The sequence below is a fragment of the Nelumbo nucifera genome, chromosome 1 (genome assembly GCF_055504915.1).
Source record: "Nelumbo nucifera cultivar China Antique chromosome 1, China Antique-T2T, whole genome shotgun sequence".
Classification (NCBI taxonomy): domain Eukaryota; kingdom Viridiplantae; phylum Streptophyta; class Magnoliopsida; order Proteales; family Nelumbonaceae; genus Nelumbo; species Nelumbo nucifera.
Window position 1 is genome coordinate 181,731,788 of NC_142649.1, and position 13,395 is coordinate 181,745,182.

Below are 13,395 nucleotides of genomic sequence, written 5' to 3' on the forward strand. Positions count from 1 at the left end.
TTGGTTGGTTCTGTCTGTTATTACATACACTATAGGCTTTTAGTTTGGAACTGGCCTCTGCATATTTGTTTATTGGGCCAAGACCCGATCTACCCTGATTCAACCCGGCCGGCCCGGCCCATTCACAGGATTATGGAGAAATAGAATCATATATACAGTTCTTCTATTATAATGGGAAAAATGAAGTATATAGGCTTCCAACTAAACTATAAACCATACGGTATCTCCACATTTTTTTTTCAATGTGAATCGATGACCCTAGCGTACTTCTTCCAAATTAAAATTATTTCACTTACATTAATATGTTTGGTTTGAAGGAAAAGGGAGGGAAAGGTAGGGATTAGGGAAACTACCTTTCCAGTTCCCTTTTCCTTCAAACCAAACACAGCCTAAATGCAGAAAAGTTTTAACACTCAACCTAAAAATTCCATACATAACCAAATAATAAATTACTAACAATACGTAATCTCCATTATTGAAGAAAAAAACATGGTTCAGTAGTCAAATTGAAGCCCCGTCAAACCTAGCTTGGTCATTAGCAAGTGCATAAACAGATTTTTAGGGATAAAATAATTCCGTTACTGATCATTTGTGGTCAAAATCTCTTCTTAACAAAACCAATTAACTTGGGTAGAAAGATGAAAAAATCGACCAATCCTCTCTATTGAAAATGGTCAAAGTCGATTAACATCATTCACCAACCACTTGTTATTTACTGAAAAGTCCATATCCATGCACATCGTAGCCCACATAAAGTTAAAAATCTCACCCTAAGTCATTTCCTTTCTTCCTACATCAAATCAAAAGAAACCAGACAGATTATAAAAATAAGACGCTCTTCACCTAATATATCAATTGGCCTTTTCCCTTGGCAGAATTTTCTTGATATTCGCCTTATTTCAAAGCCTTTTTTTTCATATTTTATCACCTAATTAGAATATACCAACATAAATTTGAAGACAATATGGAAGCAAGCCAAGTCAATGGGGCTCTATCATGGGCTGGATATTAGTTAACCCAATTACATCATTCATTCATTCATTAAAGCAATATTTTAAAGCTAATATTGGCCCACTGCAATAACATAGAACCAGTTGGGTTTACCCCGTCAATGTGGTTGCTTGGTCCATTAAGCACAATAGAGTCCACAGATTCACAGCCCGCATAAGTACATAACTATAACCCAAGGCAGAAAAGCAGGGCTGCGTGGGTCAGGTAAATGATGACTATAACTAGTCCCTACCTTTTCTTTGGTGGCTAAGTCTGTAGGTCAATAAATTTTTATGATGAATGCACCTATTGGCAAAGAAATTTTCTGTACTTTGAATGCCATCGCCCTGTCAATTGCCACCTGGCCTTTTCTTATCATAGCTTCCTGAACCACCTTGGCGCCTTTAGGAAGGGAATTCAAAGAACAAATTGCTCTTCAAAGCTGTCAAGAAAAGATGACTATTAGAGCTTTCGATTTTACATATTGGGTAGTGTTCATTTGGATCCTGAATCTCCTGCAATTAGGGGTGTCAATTGGACTGGATTTGGTCCAATTCGATTCAGTCCAATGTGAGTTCATTATAAATGGACCAGGTCCAATCTAATCCAATAAATGTTTTGGACCAATTTGGTCCGTTCCAATTCAATATCTGGACTGTTCGATCTGTTCAAATTCATGACACATATATTCTTGTTTTACATTAATGGACTAGATATTGACTTAATCCAACCCTATTCAATATAAATTTGTTACGGATTGGTCCAACCCAATCTAATAAATATTTTGGACCAGATTGGTCCAATCTAATATGTCTTATTGGCCCGTCTAAATTAATTTTGAATTAGATGGGGTCCAATCCAAAACCGATCCATTGACACCCTTACCTGCAACCAATATGCGGCTGGATTGTTGAGAATATATCTGATGCATGTATGTTAAATTTATAGAGAGATATTCCCAATGTGCGGTTGGGTTAATGAGAATATCTCTGATACATGTACATTAAATTTATAATGAGATATCCCAATGTGCATCTAGATTCTCATAATAGAGTATAATGTGCATCTAGATTCCCAATGTGCGGTTGGATTAGTTTTTTTAGTTTGTTTTAAGATAGCCGCCCTTGCATCAAAAATAAATTCAAGGGTCTTAAATAAAAGCTCAAGCAGGGCCTCAAAAGCAGCCGGTAACTAGGTAGATAAGTAGATTGGCTAGAAACAAAGAAAATTTCAAAAAATAAATAAAATTCACACATCACATGAGGACAGATAAGCCATGAATGATAGGGAGAGTAGGTGGAGGTATAGTTTTCTAGAAGATGTTAACGTAATAACAAGCCCACTGTCACGCCCAAACAAACCCGAGTAAAAGCCTACCAACTCTAATCTAAAAATTCTGAAATCAGAAGACTAATTCCATTATTTTTGAGGTTCTTAACGTATGCTGACTGCTCATGGAGTCGTCCCCAAGTAGCAAGTACCAAAAGCCAAGGTTCCAAAGTGGAGAAGAGAATTAATGGAGATGAAGAGCCCCACTTGCTATCTCTATCACTTTCACTCCTAGAGCATGCCGTGTTAGTTAGGCTTTCGGTCCATCTGACTATCTGATGATGGGCCTCCACTTATAATTAAAAAAAAAATGTAGTTGGTGAAGCCATACAAAATCAACAATATTGGTAGCTGCCAGAGTTCGAAACTTCGTTAATGGCCGTATAACCATTAAGAACACCCCATGACAGTCGTCGATTATTTTTGAAATTGCCACATCAAGAAAAAAAAAGACAAAAATATGTCATTGAACTGTGTTTGTTTTGAAAATAAAAAATAAATTGATTTTATTAAAATCAATGATGACTTTATATGTTTTTAAAAGACAATAATAATAATAATAATAATAATAATAATAATAATAATAATATATGTTTTTAAAACCATCAAAATGATGACTTTATATGTTTTAAAATAAAAACATGTTTTTCAAATCAGAAATTCAAGAATATATTTTTGGTTTCAATTTTAGAAATAAAAAACACATATATAACAATATGTTTTTCATGTTTTTGTTTTAAGAAACAAATTATTTTTAACCCAGATTATTTTAATTGGCTTTAGGAACTCACAAGGAAAACAGCACATCCCCTTAATACAGCAATCATGTTCAACTAATTTGAGGTCTTTGCATCCAAACAAGATGAACTATAAATAGGGATGTCAACTGGTTGGATTTGATACCGGTTTGACTCAACTCGAACCCAAACTGAAGCAACGTTAACCCAAATCCAACCCAGCCCGATTGAATGGAGAAGGGATACAAAACCCACTCCAACCCACCTCATGTATGGTATACCTATGCTCAATAGACAATAATATATGAACTAATATTTCAAAACTACAATGTCAATGTGTCGGGTTTGGGCTTCAAAAATTTGGTTGGGTTCAGGTAAGTCTACCCCAACCCTAGCCTGACACGAAACCCAATCAAGGCTGATCCAATCCTAACCCGATTGGAGCATATCTTTGTGGACTTACCATCTACTCCGACCCATTAACATCCCTAACCACAAATAAAGATGTGTACAATGTGCTACAAAACCAAACAACAATGAAGATAAGACTTAATACAAGTGATTGGAATTTGGAAATGAAATTACTCCAATCATGCCCAACCATGCATTTAACGTGACATACGGCATCACCGTCACCTTGAACTGGAAGTAGACTTGTTTAGGAATAGGAAAGGGGGCCCTTTTTTAAGTAAAAGTGGTCCAACTTTATCACTTATTTTCGTAATTCCCAGATAAAGTTGAATGCATGCATTCGGCAAGCCAATTGTTTCAAAACAAATCAATGATCAATTCTAACCAACTAGGTCTAGGTGATTGAGATTGACTAAATCTTACCCTAATTCCCAATTAGACATGTTAATGACCGGGCCAGGTTGGGTTCGTGCTGGGCTTTGTTTCTGTATTGACAGAATATATTCAGGCCCGAGTTCGAGGCCAGCTTTCATATAAATTCGGAAGTCTGAGTTCAAGTTTGGCCAAAAAATTGAAAAAATATATTTTTTTCTTTTTTATTTAATAAAAACTGTTTCATTTATATTAAAAGACCTCAAAACCTAAAAAATAATAAAAAATCTCATTATTATTCGAAAAAAGATAAGAATAACAAAAAAAATATTATATATATTATATAAAATATCTTTTTATTATATAAATACATTATTAAGTCGGACTCGGATATGGGCCGGGCTTTTTTGAGAAAGCCCAAGCCCGGCCCGAAAAAAGGTCAGGCTTGATGTTTTAGGCCTAAGCCCAAGCCCACGGGCCTGATATCTTGTCCAAGCCCAACTTAGATTGGGTTGGGCCGGCCCGGCCCGTTGGACTATCCGATCCATGAACAAGTCTAATCCCAAGTAAAAGTTAACTAACTATTTAGGTAAGTTTTGTAAAACAAATATCAAACAATCTGTTGCCTGTTGAGTTGATGATACAAATTGTATCAACTCATATTAATAAAGTTTTGTTTGCTTTTCAGTAAGTTACTTACTCATGTAAGTACATTTACCCATGTTTTTTTATTTCCCATATAAATAAGGCAATGTCTATTTTAGTCATAAAAATTTATTATTAAAAAAGATATTTTTATTCTATTCAAATATTGATAATTTTTCTCTTAAGTGAAAAAATTATTTATCCACCTAAAAATTAAAAATATCCAAAAATAAACTTTCTCTCATCCCCTCAAAATACACCTCTTAATTGTGCTACAAAATTTCTACAAATTGTTCAAATCGTCGTGGACGCTGGGGTCCAATAGGCTTGGGTCTTTAGTTTTGAGGGGATGCATGCGAAGCAGAGAGAAATTGTAGCCATGCATGCATGCGCAAAACATTGACATGTAAGTGTAAGGCATATCCAATAAATCTTTATTTTAAAGCACAAAATATCAAGATTATTAGTAGTTACGTAGAACAAACGCTTAGACTATTGTCCTTTCTGTGCTTCAGATACTCTGCAACGTAACCCTTTGTAGTCAAATATCAATCTATTAGTGAGAGAGAGAGAATCTTCAACGCACATTGATCTCAATAAGCCAATGATGGAAACATGTGGCAGTGGGTGGACCTCATACATGGAAGACGCCCTTGCTGTGCGGCTCACAATAAGTCAGAAGTTAACCTCACGTTTCTGAATATCCAACCTTTTTCAAACCAAAAGAAAGAATAAATGGACATATCTTCATGGCATTTAGCGGATGGCCGAATCATTGATATTTTATAAATCTCACTCCCAAGTGCCAGTATATAGCAAAGTTATTAGCCTGGACACATATTACATGGGCTATATCAATTGAGCCAAATTGGTATAAAGTTCAATTCATTTTTTCTTTTTTTTTTTTTGGTTATGTTTAGTATGTTCAGTTGCAAATTACAATCCTAGTTGCACCCTAGTGAGAACAGAAAATTTCCTATTTTCAATACATTTAATTAAATAACTAGGAAACTTTATGGATTTTAAATAAATAAAAATTAGTTTAAACTTTCAAGTTAATACCTTTTTATTATTTTCAATGAAATTTAATTGGATCTCAATTTCTAATAATTTTTTTTTAATTATTAGTAAGTGTATTCATATTGATCTTTACACTTTATAAATAAAATTAATGTTAAAATTATTTGGTTAGTATTTATTATTTTCTTGAAACTCTTATTTTTTTAACTAATTTCAATATTCTATTAGTAAAATTAATTTTATTAATAAATTCGTATTCAGTTTATTAAGTTTATTCACCTTTAATAAATTTTGTTAACTTTATATTTTTTTTAAATCTTATTTTTTTTATAATTATTAAAAGGAATTTGAAACGATTTTAAATTATATTTTTATTATTAATAATAACAATGGATAAAATTTATTATAAGATTTACAATTAATTATAAATGCTTATTTATTTTAAATAAATTTTAAAATGATAACAACATTATAAATCTTATTATTTCTATTATTAAATTTGTATTAATTTTATAGTTTTTAAGTTGAAGATAAATGGACCTTAGCTATATATATATATATATATATATATATATATTAGTTATTAACAGTAACAATTAATTATTATTATATTAAATAATTAATTATTATATTTTTTAAATTAATATGGAATTTAAAGAATAATTTATAATTACTAATTTATTTATTTTTCATTATTGTTAGATAATTTCTATTAATTTCATTAGTTATTTCTAGATAAATTGGTATTTAAATGGATTTTACATAAGTAAAATTATATTAGTTTTATTATTTTTAATGGAATTTAATTTGGGTTTTTAATTAGTGCATTCTTATAATTTTTATTAATTATAATAATAACTAACATTATTATTATTATAATTATTAACAAATATACCATAAGAGCTTTGACCAATCAAAACCTCCATGAATTTTGATGAGTACGAATTGTTTGGTTACCAATTTTATGATATCGTATGATTTTTTTTTTCTCCATGAGGCTACAAAACTGGGGATAAGCCACTCCCCCATAGCCATAACCACTCAACCCCAGTCCCTAGTGGCAACTGAATTTGATCCCAAGGCCCGTTCGCTTTTCGTTAAGTGTTTTTCCTAGTAAATAATTACCCGGGTAAGTGCATTTACCCATTTTCTTTTATTTCTTAGGTAAATAAGATAATGACCATTTTAGTCATAAAAATCCATTATTAAAAGGGGTATTTTTGTCCCATTCAAGTGTTAGTAACTTTCCTCCTAGGTGGGAAAGTTATTTACCCATCTAGGAGATGGGTATGTAAGTGATACCCAAGAAAATAAACTTTCCCTGGTCCCCATATAAATCTGAAAAATGAACATAGGATTCTTGGTCAATGAGAATTCCAATTGACCAACTTTACCCCTCTCAAAATCCAAAAAAATAACACCCCTGACCCCCCAAATCTCCTCTCTAATTAGCTGGAAGTTACCATAATTGAACCATCATCAATCGGTTACGATATTGGTTGATTGGTTACAAGTATTTTGGGTTAGGCTGGAGCCCACACTTCAAGCTGGTCTAACCTATAGTTATACTAAACTTATATTTTTTGATACATATCATTTAGTTAGTGACTTAGGCTGAAAACCCAGGCCCATGATCACTCTTATATCATGCCTTTCTTATTTCAATTACACCATTACGGTTGAATTTTTGTGTGATTGCCACCATTGCGGTTGAATTTTGTTATCAAAGGCTCAATTTTTTCCTCAGGCTGTGTTTGGCTGTAATGCAAATAAATTCGTACTGATGCAAAATTATGATAGTGCAAATTATTTGAGTGTAAATTCTGATCTATTTTTGTTTTAAATTTTAGTTTATTTTGTTTGATTGCAGTATAAATGAGGTAAATTAAAACCTGAAGTAGAATAAAGCAAAACCCATAATAAAATTAAACAAAAATTTGCATTTTTTTTCATTTACACTCCCATGCATTTGTATTAGTGCAAATAAAAGTGAAGATAGGAATAGTTGAAATTTTTTGCAGATCAAAATTTTTTTATTCCTAAAAGGTGCTACGCTTCTACTTCTACTTTGTACATTGTACTCCTTTCTTCCATCTTGTCGTTTCTCAATTATATTCCGTTTTCTCTTACTAAACCCAAGAAAAAGAAAAGGAAACATCAACATAATAAGGCAAAGAAAACCAAGTAATATTCAAACAATTTGATTAACCATCAAGGCAACGTTATCCTAGTTATTTAAAAGCTAAAAATTCAAAACATATACATATAAGAATAGAAACATATCAAATGTGCGAATGGTTATTATTCTGATTTCTAAATTATTCATGCTACCAACTTCATTTTGATTGTTAAAGATTAAATTTATTCTGATGGTACTCGATCTGCTCGAAGAGCTTTGAGTGAGAGTGGTGAGCGGCCCAAACCTTACAAAAGAAAGGTGTTAGAGAGCCTGGGTTGTGAGCCCATGCGAGGAGGCTCCGACGGTCAAGTTAGTACCGAGCTGAATGGGTTGAATGATAGTTCCGAGCAGAGAAAACAAAGAGAGTTAGAATACCTTATTAGAGAGCGTATCCTATGAAAGTGAAAGTTGAGGGATGATCAAGGCACTCCCAAGATTCTCAAAGGTAATAGATCTTGGTGTGCGGATTCTTAGGGGCTCATGGGAGCGCTCTCCGGATGAGCTGCTTGCCATTTCAATTGGTTACTCAACATGTTCCCAAGGATCTCGTAGACATTAAGTGCTTAGAAATGCGTCCCCCAAGCTGACGTAGAAGGTCAGGGTCATTCTACCGAAACGTCAATCTGTGCCTGGGTTGCCTAATATCCCAAAGAGCCTGAGGTGGAACCGATGTCTTGGGCAGCTTTGATTTGACCGTTGTGGATGATCTACCGAGGTCACCTGAGAATACACGGGCCCATCCTGATGGCAAATGCTTTCTGAGGTCACCCATTCAAGTCCCGTGGTCTCCAAGGTGATGTGGCACTAGGTGGTTGACGTGTCGATTTCATCCATCATCATATTCTAAAATCACATTTATTTTATGGTTTCTATCGTTAAAACCTTTTTTTTATTATTGGTTCTATTATAAGGGCTATGTGGAGCAAAAACATTTAACAATAATTCTATTCGCATGTCTCTTAAGCAAATAGCTTCCAAAAAAAGGTCACCAAGCTATGTCGGTCACCATACAAGACCTCTGTCCGGAATAAGATATCCCTTGTTGATGGCTCCCTAGCCCCTAACACGGGAAAGGGAGACATTAAGACCTATGATGCCCTGACATTATCATTTGTTCTTCATGTACCTTAACTTAATATCAATTGGCATTCAATTAGTAATTTGACTAAATCCCCGAATTGCAGTGTGACTTTTCTTTCCTTCATATTGTGTTTTTCAGGGCATGGAATTTCAAAAGGTGATTGGGAATGGCAATGAATTGTTTCCTGGAGAAATAGAAAAGCAATCAGTGGTTGCTAGATCTTCAGTTGAGGCAAAGTATAGAGCTATGGCCCATGGTGTTTCTGAATTGTTATGAATTAGATCTCTCTTTAATGAAATGGGTGTTTCATGTGATGAGCCACTGATATTGTATTGTGATAACCAAACTACTATTAACATTGCACACAACCCAGTTCAACATGATAGAACTAAGCACAATGAGGTAGACAAACACTTTATATGGGAGAGAGTGGCTTCAAGAGAGATGTGCCTACCATTCATTACATCAGAAGAGAAGCTAGCAGATTTTCTAAGGGAGTCCCAAAGGCAAAGCTTCAACATTATGTAAGCAAGCTAGGCATAATTGATATCTATGTTCAACTTGAAGGGGAATGTAGTGAGAACGAGCCAAATGGGCCTTAGTATTCTTTTTTCTTTTAAGTAGTATTTAAAAGTTATGTTTCTTAGTTATAGGCCTTATGGGCCTTCTTTTATTTTCATTAATTATTCCTTTAGTGTTGGTAACCCCATTAAGGGCATCCAAGTAATTGTACTTAAACTTAGAATTATTAATAAAAGTGATGAAAGGGGGTTAGAGAGAGGTTCGAGTTCTTCTTTTCTCTCTTCCCTTATTTTCTTCTTCCACAACCTATTGTTGAAACTTCTTTCTTCTTCTTTCTCTTTCTCTCTTTTCTTCTTTTCTTGCATTATCTGAATTGTTGTAAGTGTAATTTTCAACTTTTTATTTCCTATTTATTCAAAAAAAATTTTATTTACAAGCCTTTGATAGGTTGCCCCGGTGTTTTTAAGGCCGAAGGGCATGACCTTATGGCAATACAAGCTGGTATCTGTTAAAAAGTAGTTTTTTCTTGGTCAGCGGGTTTCATCGAGATCTAGTTATAGCTTGAGTAGGTGTCCATGAAGCTTAGCAATTCGAACCCCGAGTGGTGTCTATGAACCGGTCTATCCGAGGAAATGGGAATCAGTCTTTGGGGCAGGCTCTATTATGGTCTGTTTGGTTGCCGAGATGGAAGAACTCAACCGTTGCTCAAAATCATCGGAGATGTAGCCATTGGAAGGCATGTAGATGGAGAACGAAAAGGGAGCCCGGTATCTCTCTGGAAAGGCTCGAAACTTTCTTAATAATGCCTTCTCAGTGGGGTCTCACCAAAATGGTGTCACCCCGCATCCTTCATTTTGGGATCTCATGTCCCTTGTTTTCCATTCCCATCCCATCATTTCTCTGAAAACAAACATTAAGAAAAAATAGTATTCCTTAAAGATGCTTCCGGTCCCATCTCTTTCTCAGCAACCAAATGGGTCATTAAGGTCGGTGTAATCTACGCACATATGCTACTTTCCATTTTCCTTTTCTACAAGTACCACGTTGCCAATCCAATCTAGGTACTCAACTTCTTTAATGAAGTCGATGTCTAGTAGCTTCCCGACCTCCTCGTCTATGGTCCTCCACCGATTAGTGTCGAAGTTCCTTTTCCTCTGCTTCACGGGTCTGACCAAAGGATTCACATTCAGTTTATGGGTTATCACAAAGGTGTCTATGTCGGGCATATCAGCAACCGACCAAGCGAAAACATCAGAGTTTAAGGTTGGGAATCTTACCAGTTTAGCGGGTTGGGGCCCCTCAAGGAGTGATCCGACCTGCACTTTCTTCTCTGGCTCAGTCTCAAAAAGAGGAACTGAGACCTTCTCTCCAACGGGCTTGCCATGCTCTTCCTTGGGCTGCTCAAATAGGTCGAGGTTGATGTCCACAGTCGAGGGTTGTTTGCCCTTACCATTTATGGCCACCACATAACACTTGCGGGACTCAAGTTGGTCCCCTCTAACTATGTTGACCCCATGCTCGGTCAAAAATTTCATCGCAAGATGGTACGTAGATACCATTTCACAGAGAACATGGAGCAAAGGGCGGCCTACAATGGCATTGTAGGGCGATGGTTAATCAACAATCAAGAAATCATGTTTTAGCCTTTGCCTGTTCGGCGCAGTCCCCACTAAAACCAATAGGTTTATCTTGCCCATAGGGCATACAACATCTCCACTAAAAACAACTAGAGGTACGTCAATTGGGGTAAGGTCCTTCGTCTTTAACTTCATCTTTTTGAAGACCTCTATGAACAAGGTGCACTTTACCTCGTACTTGGTGATGATAAGCTTTACAACCAGCGCGTCATCATGTAGGAAGTATACTCCCCGAAGATCATCTTCAGTGAAGGATATGGCCTCTTCAGACCTCGACTTCTTTGGGGGTTTTCATCTTTGGACCTCGTCTTCAGTGATCTACTCCTCGTCATTTGTCTCGTTGCACTGGTTCTTAGGTTGCTCGAGCATGTGTTTTTCCTTCTTTATGAACTGCTTCAAGTAGCCCCTTCTGATTAACTCCTTGATCTCATTTCTAAGATCTCGACAATATTCGGTGTCATGGCCCTTCGCTTTATGGAAGTGGCAATACTTGTCTTGGTTCCTATTCTCAGGATTTCCCATCATGCAAAGTGGCCACTTCAGATACTCCGCCTTCTTGATCTGCACGAGAATCTCCTCGTGTTTCGTATTAAGTGGTGTAAAACTAAAGTACTTGGCTGGGGGAGTTCATGACTTGGCTGGAAACTTTGATCTTCTGGGTGACTTATGCTCACGTCATCCTCTTTTGCTACTTTCCCTACAGTTCCTGTCTCTATTTTTCCTCTTCCTATCTCCTTGGTCACCTCGGTCCATGTCTCCTCAATCCACCATGAGTTCTTCCGTGTTCATATACTTCTATGTTCAGTCGAGGAAGTTCTTCATGTTCTATAGGGGATTCTTGGCCAGGGAGACTCTAAGGAACTAGTCTCGTACTCCACGAGTCGTGACAGTGACCTGCACTACTAGGTTGAGGTCCCAAATTTGTAGGCACTCTAGGTTCAATTTGTGCACGTAGTCCCGAATACTCTCTCTAGAACATTGTCAAATAGACATCAAGCTTGCCGCAATCTTAGTATATCTCCAGGTAGTGGAAAAGTGAGAAATGAACAAATCGGAGAACTATTTCCAACTTGTGATGGAACCTGGAGCAAGCCCAGAATACCACATCCGAGTTGTCTAGTGGAATGTGGTGGGAAAGTTCAGACACATATTGGCCTTTAAGGCTCCCTAAAGAAGAATGAGGGCTTAGAAGCTTTCAATGTGATCCACAGGATCTGTCATATCATCGTAAGTTTCAAAGTTCGATGTCTTGAAGTCCTTCGGGCGTAGCTCTGCGATGATCTCAACAGACAAAGGAGAGGGGCGAGCAAGTTCAAGGACGTCAAAGGTTTCTGCATGGTTTGCTAGCTGAGTAGCGGTGGCATGTGGTTCCATGTGAGGTCCTAGACAATCAAGTGTTGAGGAGCAGTGTGGATGTCTCCTAGGTCCGTCGTGTCGTAAACCGGCCATAGAGTGGGATGCCACGATTTGGAACAAGGTGGAGGTCTTGTTGTCCGCACTGTCAGTGACATACATGGGGCCGTGCTGCCTCAACGTCACTGTCTGGGTACAGCTTGTCAGGGAATGAGCTCGAGAAGGTTGGCGGTCATCATTCAAGGCTACCTGCTCGCCAAGGTTCCTCGCGTCAACAACTTGTTTATCCCGATTCTGAGGCTAGTCCTTGTTGTTGGGGTTCAGCCTATTGGTGGTGTTCAGTAGAGGGGTCTGTGTCAGGGCTTGCATGTAGGGTTGTTGCATAGTAGAGCCATACGTTGTTCCCATGTTTGCATCCGAAGGTCGATGCCCTGTATGTAATTCAGAGGTTCAATACCTACGGGGACTGTCGAGGGGTCAACGGGTGTAGCCCCAGCTATGCTGGTCTGAGCGTCTTTTCTATTGTGTGTAGCCATGTTGATTAGTAAGGGGATTGGTACTGAAAGTGATGAGAGATGAGGATGGTTTTTCAATTGTTCCCAAAGACGAAGCCAATTGATGGAGCTCAATTTGCTCGGAGAGCTTCGAGTGAGAGCGGTGAGTGGCCCAAACCCTACAAAAAGAGAGGATTCCAGAGAGTCTGGGTTGTTAGCCCAGGCGAGGAGGCTCCGACAGACAAGTTAGTGCCGAGTTAGATGGGCTGAAGGATAGTTCCGAGCAAAGAGAGCTAGAATACCTTATCAAAGAGCATACCCCGTGAAGGTGAAGGCTCCCCCCTTTTATAGAGTTGGGGGATGATCAATGCACTCCCAAGATTCTCAGAAGTAATGGATCTTGGTGTGCAGATTCTTACGGGTTCATGGGAGCGTTCTCTGGATGAGCCACTTGCCATTTTTGAAGGTTGCTCAACATGTTCCCAAGGATCTCAGAGATGTTAACTGCTTAGAAATGCGTCCCCCATGCTGACGTAAAAGGTCAGGGTTATTCTACCGAAACGTCAATATGTGTCTGGGTTGCCTGATATCCCGAGGAGCCTGAGGTGGAACCGATGTCTTGGGC